The sequence below is a fragment of the Cygnus atratus genome, chromosome 7 (genome assembly GCF_013377495.2).
Source record: "Cygnus atratus isolate AKBS03 ecotype Queensland, Australia chromosome 7, CAtr_DNAZoo_HiC_assembly, whole genome shotgun sequence".
In the NCBI taxonomy this organism is placed as follows: Eukaryota; Metazoa; Chordata; class Aves; order Anseriformes; family Anatidae; genus Cygnus; species Cygnus atratus.
The window spans coordinates 8,865,422-8,881,087 of record NC_066368.1 but is presented as its reverse complement, the minus strand read 5'-3'; positions in this window follow the sequence as shown (position 1 = coordinate 8,881,087).

The following is a 15,666-nucleotide window of genomic DNA, read 5'->3' as shown; positions in this document are numbered from 1 at the left end:
GTGGGGACGAGGGAGTTTCCCTTCCCTTCCTCCCCCATTTTTCACCTTGGTTGACCAGGGGAATTGGCTCCGAGGGTGGGCTGACCGTCCGAGCAGGCACAAGGCGAGCAGCAGAAGTGCCTGGGCAGCGGGGAGTGCTGAGGGCACACGTGGCAGCTCCCCTTTCCAGGGGGTGTGAGATGTTCAGCAGCTCGGGTCATCTCCTGTGCTGACACCCTCAGAGACCTCCCGCTCACTTCGCACACTCCCTTCAGGCTCTCACTGAATTGGAAACAGTCAAAGGTCAGCCTATCCCATCCCCTTTTCTTTCATTAGTCTCTCCCCACCCCGGCATCTCTGTTAATTGGAAGCCACCCACACGTTTGCTTCACATGACAGCTCCATCCACTAACATTTAACAGCTGACATTTTTCCCCTCATTTTGTTGATTCAAAGGCAGGTTTTCTTATTATGCAGTAACCACTCCAGGATTTCAAACCTATTTCATGCAGGGAAGAGCCTCTCGTGAAACCTGTTGCTTCCTATCAGAAGATCCCTTTTGGTTAATACGTGGCTGATGCTCATCACTGAAGTGCATCTTCAGTAGGTCACAGTGCAGTGCCCTGATCACTATCACAGTGTCCATGGTATCTAGAATGCAAGCTCCTCACTAAACCATTATATGCTTTTTTTTCTTCATCTTCACAAATCAGAAAAAAACCCACACCCCAGAAACCTCAAGAACCCTTCTGGCTCCCAAATCAGCAGTAAGGATGTGTGACTGGATCCTGATAGACCAGCCCCATTCAAGGTGGCCAAAGAGAGACTGCCCTAAGCTGTGCTGAACCCAAGCAGTTCTTCCAGGACGATCCTTCAGTAACGTTAACTAGAGTGTGCTCACCCCTAACAGACTGCTCTGGTGTTTCCTACACAGCTGCAAGGGTAATGATTGATTATTTTCAGGAACAAGCTGTGGGCCTGCTGCTGCTGCTATCAAGCCCCATCACAAGAGAAGACCAAGCTGCCTCCGAGGCACACATCCTTCTGGGACATCCCACGCAGCTGCAGGGGCTTTTCTTCTGCTCCACATCACTCCTGCACCACAGGGTCCATCTCATGGGACCACTGTCATGGCACAAGAAGGCTAGGAGGTCTTTGGGCACTTCTGCAGCATGATGATCTTGAAGGTCTTTTCCAACCTCGATGACTCTGCGGTCACTGTAATACTGCTGGAGTCTCCGTGCCCTGGGCACATGGGCACCCATCCCACCTGGTGCCAGGTACAGCCCCTTCCAGTCCTCAGCTGGAGTTTTGGAATGGAAATTCCTACCTGGGCAGGGACTTGCAAGGCTGCTGGGCCACCACAGCCCTACCTGGAGGGATGATCCAGAACTTGGTTGCACAAGAGGTTCAGACAGATGGAAAGCAAGGGAAAAGCTTTGCCCTGAACAACCAGTACAAGGTAGACATTCACCACAGACTCTTGCTGTTTGCCATCTTCTACGGATCTTTTAGGCTCAGACCCCAAATCAGCTTCAGGTTAGGAAAAATGCTATTTATTTCTGTTGGGTTTGGCTCAGGCCCCTTCTAGGTAAAATATAAAACAGTTAATGGAAATGCAGCGTGCATGGAGCTTCCACTCCTATTAGCAGGTCTGTCCGAGAGGACACAATTTTCCATCCATGCATTAAGCCAGTCCAATACTGACATCAGCTCATTTCCATTGATCCTGATTACATAAATAGTGACTTAATTCTCCACAGAATTGAATTTTCCATATGTTTGGATATTTTTCAGTTGCTACATGATTTCCTTGTTCCCTGCTGCATTTATTTTCCCTTTGTCCTACCACCTAAAAATTACAATCTTCACTGCAAGCAGAAATTTCTACAGGCTTATTTTGATTTTCTGATACAATGTTTATCCTATCAATTTCCTTCCATCTAAAAGACACGCCAGCAACTATACTGCAGCATTGGGCACACCTATAGCTTTGAGGATTGTCACCAATTCTGGGCTGAAGTTACATTTTGGTACGACCTACATTAAGAGTAGCTAATAACAGTTACAGCATCCAAGCTTTCAGGTACATTTACTGGTGTTTATAATTCATAAACATCAGTTTTATGAGATCTGGAAGTTGTCAAAAAAAAAAAAACACCCAACAACTGATTGCAAAAGTTATTGTTTTAAAGCTGGAGATGAATATTCACACTGTGTATTTCCACCCAATAGACAGGACTGTTCCAGCCAAGGGTTAAAAGTCTGCTCCCGTGGGATAAAGCTCAGCAACATCTCCAGTTAGACCCTTTGGGCTGTTTCATGGAGGACAGAAATCCGTGCTTCTGATCTCTTTGCTAACATACATATCACCAGTGCTACTCAAGAAAGCATTACTCCTTCAAAATTCACATGGTGCCCCTGGGTAAAATCTCTAATTCTCACAATACTGCTTTATATTAAAGGCACACTCAAGACAAGAGTGAACTGAAGCATGGAAATATCAAAAGCACCACCGATACCTTGGAGCACACCTGCACTGCCACGCTACATACTGCTGGATATTTACTTGGGATTTGCAAGCACTGCTACGTGTTTTCAGTCCATTAGCTTCACATTTGCCTCTATGCCATGGTCATACAGTTCTCCCCTGGGCTGAAAACATCGGTGGCAGGTGAACCACTACCAGAGAGAGTCCTTTTCAGATAAATGAATATGATCATCTGCTCCTCAAGCTGTCACAGAAGGAACCTCCCTTCTATCTCTGCAGGAATTTGAAAATTGGGGTAGTTCCTGGAAACGGATGGACAAAACAAACTGTGATAATGATAATGTACAAAGGGAAGCTGGAGGAGGAAGAGAAGGATTTGATGACATCTGGGAGCTCTCAGTCCGCTCTGCTGTAGGGTGGACAGCAGACACCTCCTCCCTCCCACCCACCCACCGGGTGGAAATGCCCGACTCCATTCCTTCCTCGAAGAAGGGACACGATCAGCTCCCTCCAACCACGTTCTCTCCACTTTCCAGCTGCAAGCCTTGAGCTTCTGAATCGTCTCCCAGCACCACATCTGCACTCACACTCATACCAGCTGCCAGCCACAGGATGATGCTGTGGGAGGCCAGCAGCTCGCTGGTATGCATGGGCTGGCTGAGACACCTCTGGATGCCAGGGCGGTTTGGGTTCAATGCGACAGCAGGTAGTGTGGGCCACTGTGTCCTCACCTTCTCCAGCTCTCACATCACACCATTGGCTGTTCTTTGGCATTGGTGAAAGTAGGATTTTTTTTTAATTTTTTTTTTTTGGCCATGCCAAGAAAGGAAATTATGTGAGTGTTCCACTATATGCATCCAGTACTAATATTTCACATCACGTCCCTAGGAGTAATGAGACCTCCCAGACCATGGAGCAATCCTGATGAGATCTGAGGGGAAGTCACATCACTTGGAATATTCAGTGTCTAAATGAGGAAAACACCAGAAGACACACACTTTCTGGAACATGGGGTAAAGTAAATGATTTAAGGACTCTTTTCCCTGTATAAATTAATCTTCTCTACAGCTGTATGGCTTGGGCTACCTGATCAACCTACTATTCCATAACCAACCCTGTTACCAGGCAGGGCTACAATGCAGACCAAGGAAATCCCTGCTGCCAAGCATCTGTGGAGAACCTGAACATCCTTGGCATCCTGAGCGAGCATGCTTGACAGTGCATTGCTACCCAACAGAGTGGCTCCTCTCCCCAGCACACTGCTCCCACCCCCTTGCCCTCTGGTCTGTCAGCAAGCTAAGTGAGCAGAAAAATAGCCTGGCCACAAGCTAGCTGGCAGCTGCCTGCTAGGAGAGTGAGAAGGAGAGCAAATGCCAGAGGTGATGCAGGCAAGGCAGGGGGATCGTAGGGCTGAGCCATCCTCCTCAGCAGGAACAACCTGTTGGGTTGCTGGAGGTTTCACAAGGCGACCGTGCCGAAGAAGTCTCCATCACCCACTGCACGCAACCACCGAAACCACCAAGGATGTGTCTGCAGGCTCCCTCCACACACACACCCACTCGCTCTCAGCCTGCAGAGGAGAGCAGCACAGAACAAAACAGGCCAGTGGCTGGACGTTGAGTAAAGCTGCACGAATGACAGTTTTCCCTTGCGCCAGGACTCGCCAGCAGCTTGCTGCCTTGAGCCAGATGTGTTTCACCACGTCCCCAGGATGCCGGCCGCACAACCTGCTGACCCTGGCACCCAGCTCAGGCCACGTGTGTGTGCTGCGGCCTGTGCAGGGCCCCGGCCCGGGCGCAGCTGTGTTGTTGGGTCAGCTGTAGTGCCATGAAACACAGCTGCGCCGATCTGGGCCCAGACACCTGGCTCCAAATAAAAGCAGCTCGGTAGCAGGAATTGGCCATCCCTGCTCCACACAACTGGAGCTGACCCTGTGACCAAGCAGGGTCTGACTGCGTCGGCCCCCTCCAGCGAGCTGCAAGCGGTGGCACAGGAGATGCACTGAGTCAGGGCAAGGAGGCAGCAAACACGGATTGTGGGGTCTGACTGCGGGCCAGGAGACCCAGGTTTTAATCCTGGCCCCACCTCTGGCTTAAGCTGAGGTGCAGGAAGTCTCTCCCCTTCCCAGTTTGTCCACGTTGCTCCCTGTTCCCATCTCCATAGCAGTGATCTTCCCCCACCCCCAGTCCTTTCTGGCTTCAGGAAAACTCTTGGCAACCGACATCAGAAGTGTTTTTTTGTTTCAGAAAAGCATCCACACTTCATTTCAGACATTATGGTTTTCATTTTCACATAATATACACTGTGACTGACGTGTCAAACCCACCATAGCCTAAATCTTAGGGTTTTATTTCTGAATTCAGAATAAAGAAATGCTCCCTGCTACTGACTGAGTCATCTTTTCTAGATCAAAGCTGCTCCTGCTCAAATTGAAACAAAACAATTTGGCATTTGACTCTTTCATCCAGAAGCCAGCTCTGTCTTTGCTAGGCAGCAGTTCCCTTTACATATTTAAAAAGGAATATTTTACTTCCTTCTTGCTGTACCGTGGCGGGGCAGGCCTGCGCATTTGGGAACAACACAGACAAAAAGTGAACGTATTAACGAGAGAAGGCAATCTTACAAACAAGTGCTGAGAGAAAATTTGAAATTCCAACCCAGAATGTGGGACTAGCAGAAGCTCTCAGGAGCACCATTTCAGCAGCAGCTGAGGAGGCTTCAGCCCAAAGCCTCAAAGATGAAGATGTCAAGCACCAACAGGTCGGTGCCGTGCCGTATGCTCCATAGCCCTCAGCACCAGGGTCCCCCAGCCCCAGCTGAGGTCTCAGCAGAGGATTTGGCTGTGTTTGCATACCGCACGTCTCCAGTGTGTTCAAACCTCCTCATCTTTCATGGTCCAAGTAATTATGTCTGGAGCAAGGGTGAGCCATGCCTGTGCTACGAGCGCCCAGAAGCACCAGCATTTCTGCTGGGTGAATGAGCTGCCAGCTCTGCATTCCTTCTCCATCACACATTGGCTTTTGTTAACTTTAAAGTTCGATTTCCTGATGTGACAAAGCATCTTTATCAGTTGCACCAGAAATGTAGTTAAGTAATGTATCAATAAAAACTGGTTAAACTTTCAGAAAACTTAATGTCTTAGATCCTATCTGATCCTTGTGGTCAGCCCATTGACTATGCTGGAGTGACACCAGGAATGAATTTGGCCTTTCCCACCTCCTCTAGATGGTAGGCCAACAGACATTCATGTTTGTCAGGAAAAACAAGAACACATGCTGAAAACAGAGCATTTCCAACAAAAACTCCAGTCCAGCATGGGAACAAAAGCAAACTGAAAAGGTTTTGCAGCTAATCAGGAGTGTCGGCGTGAGGTTGTCTGACCAGAGTTAAATTCTATAAGAATACCTTAAAGAGAGAAGTGGATTACCACGCAGACCTACTCGTTTCTTCATGGGGACTAGCTGACTGATGTAAGAACACGCAATCTGGAAGTGGCACAGAACAGTCCACGTTTTTTTACACTGCTTTGTAGTCACACTAGTTTCAAAGACACTAAATGCCTACACTAACTGCACGGATGCTCCATTTTAGTGCACATGCGGCATGAACAGGACACCCTACACCTGGTCTTGAAGCCTTCTCCCAGAAGAGCTGCTCTCCATGCTCAACACCTGGCCGTGCTCCAGGTTATCCCCGTGGCTCTGAAACTCCTGTGGAGTTGGTAACTGACCACCACAAGAATAAAAGAACTACCACAGCTGAAATGATACCAGCATCAAATGAAAGCACACAGCACCAAAGGGGGATGCCATTATTTAAGCCAAAGAATTGAAGGAAGGCTGACGTAGCAGGCCCAGCGAAACATGGAAGTTAAATCCCGTGCCATTTAACACAGGGTTTCAGCCAGAGGCAATCCTCTCCTGGGGTGCTGCCCCAGGACCTGGCTGCAGCTGAGCTTCCTTCCTGCGGCACTCAGGTCTGCTGCCCGGGCACTGCCCACAGCTTGCTGCACGCGGTCGGAGCGGTACAGGAAAGCTGCCATTGCTCTTTCAGTTTAAGAGGCTCAGAGAGCTACCAGAATTACAAATAAATCACGCTGATGTTGGGAACGCTGAGCCTCCCGGGTCTAGAAAGCATTTGCTTCTCTTCTCAGCCAGACATGGGAATTCAGGCTTCATAACGTATGAGTTTCAATTGCCATTTCGTTTCCCCCCAGCCCGCCAACTCCCACTTCAATTTCCAGAAATAGACCTCTTCTGCACTCAAAGAGAGCATCTGCTTGAGCAACCCGAGCTGAAAACTACGCTCACTGAAGTCATCTAGCACAAAGTGCTAACAGACACAGACCTGAAGAAACCGCATCCTCACCCAGGTCTGCTCTGCTTCGCTAGAAGCAACGCATTGCTAGGTTGTACTGGCTCAGCATAAGTCGGGGTAGCCCATTTAAATCCATTTGACTGTTATTTTGGCATATGCAGGTGATTAAAGCAAGAGCCTGCTGTGCTGAAACTGGGACTAGCTGCCACAATCTAAGCACTCAGATGACTGACTGCATTAACAGTGTCTCAATATCTAGATCAGGATCAACGACAGAATTACGATTCAAAGTCCCAGAAATCAAGAGTGAAGCTCAGCATAATAAATGCACTTCAGGACTGATTTACAAGAATTGGGGAAGTTTCCTAGAACTAGACCCTGCAGTTCAACCACATTCAGATACAAGCTGAGCCACTCTTGCAAGCACTGATACATTAACGACACTCGATAGGTTACAGGGTCCCAATGCATAGCTCAGCATTAGGACAACCAGCACCAAACAAGCCAATAGTGCCCTTCAGCACCTGAAAGATAACCTAATTTCACAAAGGAGAGTCTTCTCTTCACCAGGGGAAGAACTCCAAAGCTGCAGCAGCAGAATTAAACTGTCATGGCACTGAGGCAAATGGGTAACATCATCAGCCAGCATCGCTCATTAGAGAGTTGAAAGACACTGTGGATGCATGTGTATCCTTTAATAGGACTGGAAAAGATGGGACAAGGTTAAAGCAGTAGTGAGAATCTGTGCTTATATAAAATAATACTGTGCTTAACAGAAGAGTAAATCATTTACAAGCACTGCTTTGCTAAATGGTGTGGTAGCAGACTTCCATTTTGCATTGGTGAGAAGAAACATGACCTTTTGGGTTTGTGTTAAGGTGAGCGCACGTCTGCTGCAAGTCTCAAAGAATATTTGGGTTGTGCCTTTTCAGCATGCTCTTAGGCTGCTCCTCATCCCACACAGCCCTCGCCCTGCGACAACGTGGGTCCTTGTTAGCCGAAAAGCTACACCCATGCTTGGCACACAGAAGGGGGACTGTATTATTAACTGCTCAGCGCTATGATTGGTTAGGCTGTAGACAGAACCCAGTAACGTGTAATTAGGACTATCACAAGTCAGTTCTCATGTTTTCCTACAGCTTTCTCATGGGGTAGCCAAGGGAGGCACTGCAAGACGAGATGGCAGGGTGCAGGAGCTCGCGAGGGGTGGCTCTGCAGAGATGACCTCTTGCAGAGGCCCCTGGCTTTCAGAGGTACCGCTGCCATACGAGGCCGAGCATCACCAGCAACAGCAGTGGGCTCTGACTGTTGCACAGGGAACCAAGACAGATAGATGTGGGGATCACAAGCACCAGGCTGAGGGAAAACCCAAAATTCCCCAAAGTCACACACACAGAGCTCACTGGTGACCGGGCACTGCTCTGGGATACTCATGACTGTCTTTCAAAGAGAAGGATGAGGGTGCTGAACTACAAAAGCCCATGCAGCACTGATTACACTTGCAGTCCCAGGCACCAAGCACTACATGCCCCAGATTAGGCAAACCACCCGCACGGCTTGAAAAGCTCAGGAGGAAGAGCAGATAGCCGCAGTGCTGCCCAGCAGACACAAGACCCCAGCAGCAGCAGACAACTGAGCGGGAGCCAACCCACAGCCTGCTCTTCATGGGTCTGAGGCCAGCACAGGACGGCACGTGGCCCCAAGGTGCAGCAAGGTCTGCCTGGTCCATCTGTGTCACACCTCCACTTCGAGCCACCTCATGCGATTTCACACGTAGCTCGTCATCTTTGTGTTCTACACTTCTCCCCTTGTTTCCCACCACAAGAGGAAGGAATATAGCCATAAGGTCATCAAACAAGTTCTCAGTGCTTCAGTCTCCTAACCCAGTTTCACAGGCACGGTCCCAAGCACCACACACAACAGGTGGACAGCTGCTACGATGCACACAAAACACTTTTTTTTTTAATTAAGAAAAAAAAGCTGCTTTCACCCACAAGCACATGAACACATCCTGAATTCCTAACAGGCACCAAAAGCTTGGCTGTGGTTAGATGAGGGGATGCTACATCCCACCCCTCAGCCCAGTTAACTGCAGCAAGGTAAAGAGAGCTCTGCTGCTTTGTAGATAGAGCTCCATCAGTCTGAACAGTTCTCTTGTCATGCGAGGAGGCTTTATCATACCTCAATCAGCTGCCAAGATCAGGCAATCCTATAGCAGATGTGGAACAGTACATTATAATCCCAGTTCTCTGCTGGATTCTGTATACCCCAGGGCAATGGAGAAGTCTGAGAAGTATGACAATAAAACCAGCAGAAGTTCCCAGCATTCAAGGCTACCAGGCACATTTTTAGAGGCTGTAATAAAACGCAAAATATCCTTGAAGACACCAGATTCAAACAGAGGAGGCAGGACATGCTCCCCAGCCGAGTAGCAGGGATAAAGCTGCCGATGGGATGAGGGGACAGATGGCCTCCAGCTGTCACAAGCCGCCGCAGAAGCCTGGCCTTGCCACATCTCGACTTTTGCAGCCCAAATTTCTGCATTTGCAATCCTTTACTGCTGCAGGTGGTAGCCACCTAACCGCTGCGATCACTTGCCCGTTACCAGCAGGCACCAAAGAGCGTCTCTGTGTTAGCGCCGATTTCATCTCTTTCTCAGTGGGACCATCAGAAGCCGGAGCCTTTGGCATGGGGACTGACCGGCCACGTGCACTGGCTTGTTCCACACAATTGACAAATTAATGGTGCTACTGGAAGCCGGTGGGGCTGCAGCTGGCCGGGTCGCATTCCTCAGCAGAAGAAAGCTCCCCGTTTCAAACGTGCTTGTGGAGAGACACTCAGCTAAAGCCACTAGCGGCATTGCAAACCCTTGTGCAACTCACGTTCTCTGGGAGCCAGCTCTTTCTTCCCAAGCCTTAATAGTTCTCGTGCTTTGCAGTGATAAATAACGATGATGTGATCTGCAGAGCGACTTTGAATCAGAGATCTGTTTGCAGATACCTTATCTCAGCCCACAGGAGCCTGTACACACACTTCCCCTCGCCACCTGCCTCGGTGCAGACGCAAGCTCTGGGAAGGAGATCGCCTCATCGCAGCAGCCTGAGCCCTGCTCCCCACCGAGCTCAGTTCAAGAGGGAAGGGCTCAAGCCACAACTCGGGCACGAACTGCAAAAATCTCCTGGCTCGGGCCCACCTAGCTGAAAGCACTGCTGCCAAAGTGTTATGCAAACATCTTCAAAACGCATCCAAGCTGCTTAGCAGCCCACCTCTACACTCCAAACTTCACACTGACTCCAAAAAACACCCTAGATCCATTAATTATTAGCGAGATGGGGAGTCTAAAGATATTTTCAAAAAGAAAGTCTCCCAAGTCACACGAGCAAGTGGAAAACCACGTGCGTCACCCCCGTGCTGGGGGCGGCGACTGCTCCTGGTTATCTCAGGAGGAGACTCGAATTCCTACATGCACAAACAAGAAGCCCACAGGCTGAACTGCCAGCCGGGGCTTGCAGATCTATCTTTCCCAGGCTCATTGTAAGCCTTGCACTACACTTTTATCCTAAGTGGATCCAAAGGAGGAAAAAAAAAAGACATCAGAAAAACCTTTATGCAAGACAGAGCACAGTTCACCAAAGGGAGGAAATACTGGCTTTTATTAAATCACAAGTGGCAAGTAGGTACATTATGTGGGAGTTTCAGGCTGATCCTATAATTCTGAGATATTTACTTCCAGACAGAGCTGTTTATAACTGAAGACAATGTTGCCATACACCAAACCATCCTCAGATGTGCTTTCTACGGAATTCTGCCCACAAAAAAAGCCAATAGGTCAGTGGGAAAAGAGGGGAAAAAAGTACTTCAGTGAGTGCTAACCCTTGTGTTTGGAACTTCAGGCCAGACAAGCGCAGTTCCCAGGCCTCCCACCGCAGCATCCTGCCATGCCACGGTCCCACTGCCAGGGGATCCCAAGACAGCAGCAAAGCCAAAGCCCCTGCCTGTGGGAGCTGCCACGCACACACCTCTGTCACCGACACCTCTACCATGGCCATCCTGCACCAACAGTCACAAGCTAACCCATGCCAGGCGTTAGCCCTGGCGATTTTCTCAGCCTCGGTGTCTTTCGTCCCTGGCTGTGGCCTTGTTGGGTCACTGTGGGGTCGGTCGCTCACCCAATGCAGCCCTGCTTAAGGGCGCTTGAATTTGCTTCAGACTTCCCCCCACACACCCCATCTTCCTAAAGCTCTGCTCCCTGAAATCAACTAAATTTATTGGTCTCTAAAAACATTTATAGGAACTTCAGCCCAGAAATGAGCAGTGCTGGCACCTGCACCTCCGAGGGGCAAGGCCATATCAGTGACAGCTCAGAGCCGTGCCAACAGACCACAGCAGCGACCACACCAGCCTGTCTTCCCCGCTGACCTGAGAGCAGAGAGGAGGTGACTCAACTTCCAAGGCGAAGTAAACAGCACCAGGCAGGTCAGCAGACCGGCTCTGTGACTGCAGCACCCCAATCAACACACTGGCTCTGGGCCTGTGCTTCAGCAAGGAACGCCTACGGCCCAGGTGCTCGTGCTCCACATCATCATTAGTCACAGATGCACGTCTGAGTTTTGGTTCTCCAAGGTGTCCCCTACAGCCCTAGGCTCTCTGGTTGCTACTGCCTGAAAATACACTTGCCTGTCTCAGAGGACTTCTGCCTTTCCGGAGGGGACAGCAGGTTATTTGGAGGCTCATAGGAAGTTCCCAAGAGAACAACATAGGCACTCCCTGTGCTGCAGGTTTTCGATGGAAGTGATCAGTGAAAGCCCCCGAACACTGAACTTCACAGGGAGCCTCCGGGGCCCCTGTCAGGCACAACACGCACACAGACGGCTTCAGGAGCAGCGAAGGTGTGCAGAGGGGCAAGAACTGCCCCATACACAAAATGAAAGAGTACACCACAAAAACAAGGCCTTGTGCCTTGCCAGGAATGCTCCAAAAGCAGGCGCCCAAAGTTGCAGTGCTGGTGAGCACTGCCAGCTTTAGAAGCAGGATCCAGGCAATTCTGTGAACGATGCCAGCAGGGCACAGATACCATAGCAGCATGACTGAGGGGGTTCTGCGTTCAGAAATGCAGCTGGGCTAGAAATATACTGGCACGGGTGACTGTGCAGGATGGCGTGGCTGGGTGGACAGGGTAGATGTATAATTGAGACAGGCTGTGGTTTCAGTCACAGAAAAAGGCTTCATCTCCTAAATCCGTGCTGAAAATGACTGCATCCCTGCCTTCTGCTCCCAGAGCCCATTTCCTTCTCCAAAACCCACCAGGGTCACTCTCCCATAAGTGAGAGATAACATATCTTACAGCATTACACAGGACATTAATTTCCATTTCAAAGGAGGCTCAGCACAGCAGTTGAAAATTGTATTGGATTCGGTACAGAGCAGCACACTGCCCTGTTTTCTCCAGTTGCCAATTGCACCAAAGCAATCAGCTAAACACAACAGCTGTGATGGTGCTCAGCTGAGGATAAACCACATATGTTTATATACAGCCTAGATCATGTTAATATGAATCAATCCAATTCTGCTTCTGATTAACAAGGGTTTATAAAGGGCCTCAGAATGTCACCAGGACTCTTATTCTCCTCTCTGCTTTACAGTTCATCCCAAGCATGTCTCCTTGCATTTGCAGGAACTTGTTTAAAAGAACATGTGCACTAGGTCCCAAGCAGGCCCACGCCCCATTCCCCTCCCAGTCGAAACACGCTAATAAGCAAGCAAACACCTCATCTTTCTACCAAGTCACCATTTGAATCCTCATCTACACTAAATGCTTGCCTTCTGGTAACAAGACAACCTCTCCTCCACAGAGGAAGGAGCGTGTCCCCTTAGAGGAGCAATTCAAGCACTCGCAGTGCCCTGCAGAGCCCTGGCAGACCCTCAGATGAAGAGGAATACAAAGCTGGTGTCTTTCCTCAACAGAGACAGTAACACAAGAGTGCCAAACATCTTTCTTTGAAGGACTGGGCTGCAAGTCACACCGATTTCCATTACAGAGCTCTACCGCATTAAAAATACAATAACAACCTACCAAAACTCTCAAGGCTCATATCATTTGAGAAAACGCTCTTTGCTGCAGACTGGCAGGAAAAAAAAAAAAAAACCCTGCCACACACCGAGGTCATCTTTCAGAGCCTTAGTAGCCTAACAAGTGTCAAGAGAGTTTCTTCCCATGCAGCTGGCCCTGCATCCCCATCTGCAGAGGCTGGGAAAGGAAACCCATTCCCAGGAGAGCTCCACAGCCCCTCCTTCACTCCCACCATGTGCATCCAAGCGCCTAAGCCCTTCCCACAGTGCAGGTGCCACCCCGCATGCTGATATAGCACCCAAATCCTGGGGCTGCTCTGGGAGCAGGAGGGACAGACACCTCCCGCGTGTGCCAGGCTACGGCCAGGACTAGAACGCATCCCCACCTGCATTTAAAGGAAATAAGCAGTGCTGTTTGCTGATGTTCACAATCTGCACTTCTTAAGTAATAGGAAAGGCCTTAGAGTCAAACGCCTCCCCCTAACAGCAGTTTATTGCTTAACAGTGTCCTTTGACTCCATCCATCGTAGGTGGACTGTCCCACAGGAACAGGCACTGCCCCTTGTGCTCATCAGTAACTCCTCACTCAACTGCTTCCTCCACCTGCTCCACAGGGCTCCCAACTCCCACACACTACTCCCCAGGACCACGCAGCTCAGGATGCCTCCCTGCCCTCATCAGTGCTCGCTGGTCCCACACCTTCCCCGTTCATTACCCATAGCACAGAAAGCACTGGCAAGCCTCTACCATTAGTTGCTCTTGCTATTCATTACACATGTGCAGAACACATCCCACTGCTCTGAGGGAGCAGTGTGCATATTTAAGAAGACAATATACAAAACCTAGCTGAATCTTAATGAATCCACTGCTTTGCCATGAGAACTGAATGGCACTGTGCAGACCCTGCCAGGAAAAAAAAAAAAAAAGGCAAAAAAAAAAAGCTACACAGTATTTAGCTTGTGATATGATCTTTAACATCACTTTAGCAGTACATCACTACTGTGCCTATCGGGCCTCTAAAGCATCAATTGTAAGTAGGAAACGAATCAAAATGCAATAGGAGATACAGAACCAGCTGTGTCAGAACACTGCATTACTTGCATAGCAGAGTCAGAGAACATACAGTCCTGGCAAAAATTAACTTCCACAGTATGATACCTTGGCATATCAGGTCCCCACCACGGAAGGACTAGGGAACAAGGGCTATTAACGTGAATGCATCTGCTGAGCTCTAAGCACACCTGGGCAGTTCGAGGGTAACGAGTCCAGGTGGGGTCAGGCAGAAACATACTTGTTGAACTCTATGCTCTTCTCTGAAGTGTTCAGGCAGCCCAAGTTGGGCAGTGGCTATGAGCAGAACCCTATTTCCTTCCAACAGATAAAGCTGTACTGCAAACTTGTTCGGTACAGTGCAAGTGCTGGAATCACCTCCTCCGGGGGAGACTTTTACAAGCCAGCGGCACCAAAATCGCAGAGCACCCCAGGCGTGGGCACTTCACCAGCCTCCCTTCCCTCCTCCTCCGCTCCCCGGAGCGGTTCCCCGGCGCTGCCCGCATTGCTGCGGGGCTCGGCCGAGCCGTTCCCAGCCGCTGTGACCCCCGGGGGTAGCGGGGAGGCCGGGGCGCTGCCCTGCCCTCCCTCCAGCCCGATTTGCATTCAGAAACCAGGACACCGATGTCGCGCCTGGGAGGGCAGGAAGTCTGCGCCGACGGGCGATTTAGGAAGAAAAAACGGAGCAACCTTAGGGAAATCCAGGGGCTGCAGCAAGCGAGCCACGGCGGTGCTCCCTGGCCCCGAGGGGGACCGGTCCTGCGTGGGGAGCCCCCGCGGTCCCCGCCGCTCCCTGCCCGGGGCAGGTGCCCGGGGAGCCGCAGCTCCGCGCCCCCCGCCCCGACCCCCTGCGGGACTCGCCCCGCTCCCATCCCCGCCCCACTTGCGGGGCTCGGCTCCCCGGGGAGCTGCCTGCCGCCCCCACGCGCGGACACTCCCCCCCACCGGGGTTTCTCCACGCGTGAAAACAGCGACCCCCCCCCCCCCCCCATTTCCCAAAACCCCTTCCCCACCACCGCCGGAGCAGGGGAGCGCGGCGGGTCTCGGACACGCGTGGCGCCCCCCCCCCCCTCACCTCTGCATTTCTCCATGGGGGCTGCGGGACACGGCGCTGCCTCCGCTCCGCTCCGCACCGCTCCCGCCCCTCCGCCGCCGGCGCCGGATCCCGGCCCGGGCCGCCCCCTCCCCGCCCCTCCCCGCCCCGCGGCCGGGGCTCCGCTGTGGGCACGGGCAGCCGGCAACCTGCGGCCGCCGAGGGCACCGGGAGCCGGGAACGGCCCCAGGGGCACGGCGCTGCCCCGCCCCGCAGCGCCGAGCCCGGCTCGTCCCGAGGGATTTCCCCGCTCGCGGGTTCCGGCGGAGCTTTTCGCGGCAGAGCGCCGCAGGCACGGCGAGCGGGAGTCGGGTCCGAGGGTGATGTGCTGTTAGTGAGGGCGCTGCAGGAGTGTGATGCTGCTTCTGTCAGTAATGGGAGCGTTATGGGCCCGCACAAAAAAGACGTGGGGCTGTTGGAGACGCTCCAAAGGAAGCCACGAGGATGCTCAGAGGGCTGGGGCACCTCTCCTGTGGAGACAGGCTGAGGGAGCTGGGGTCTTCAGCTCGGAGAAGAGAAGGTTCCTGGGGCAACTTACAGCAGCCTTCCAGTGCCTAAAAGGGGCTGTAGGAAAGCTGAGAAGGGAATCTTTGTCAGGGAGCGTAGTGGTAGGACAAGGGGTAATGGCTTTAAACTAAAAGAGGGACTGACAGATGCCACTGAAGGA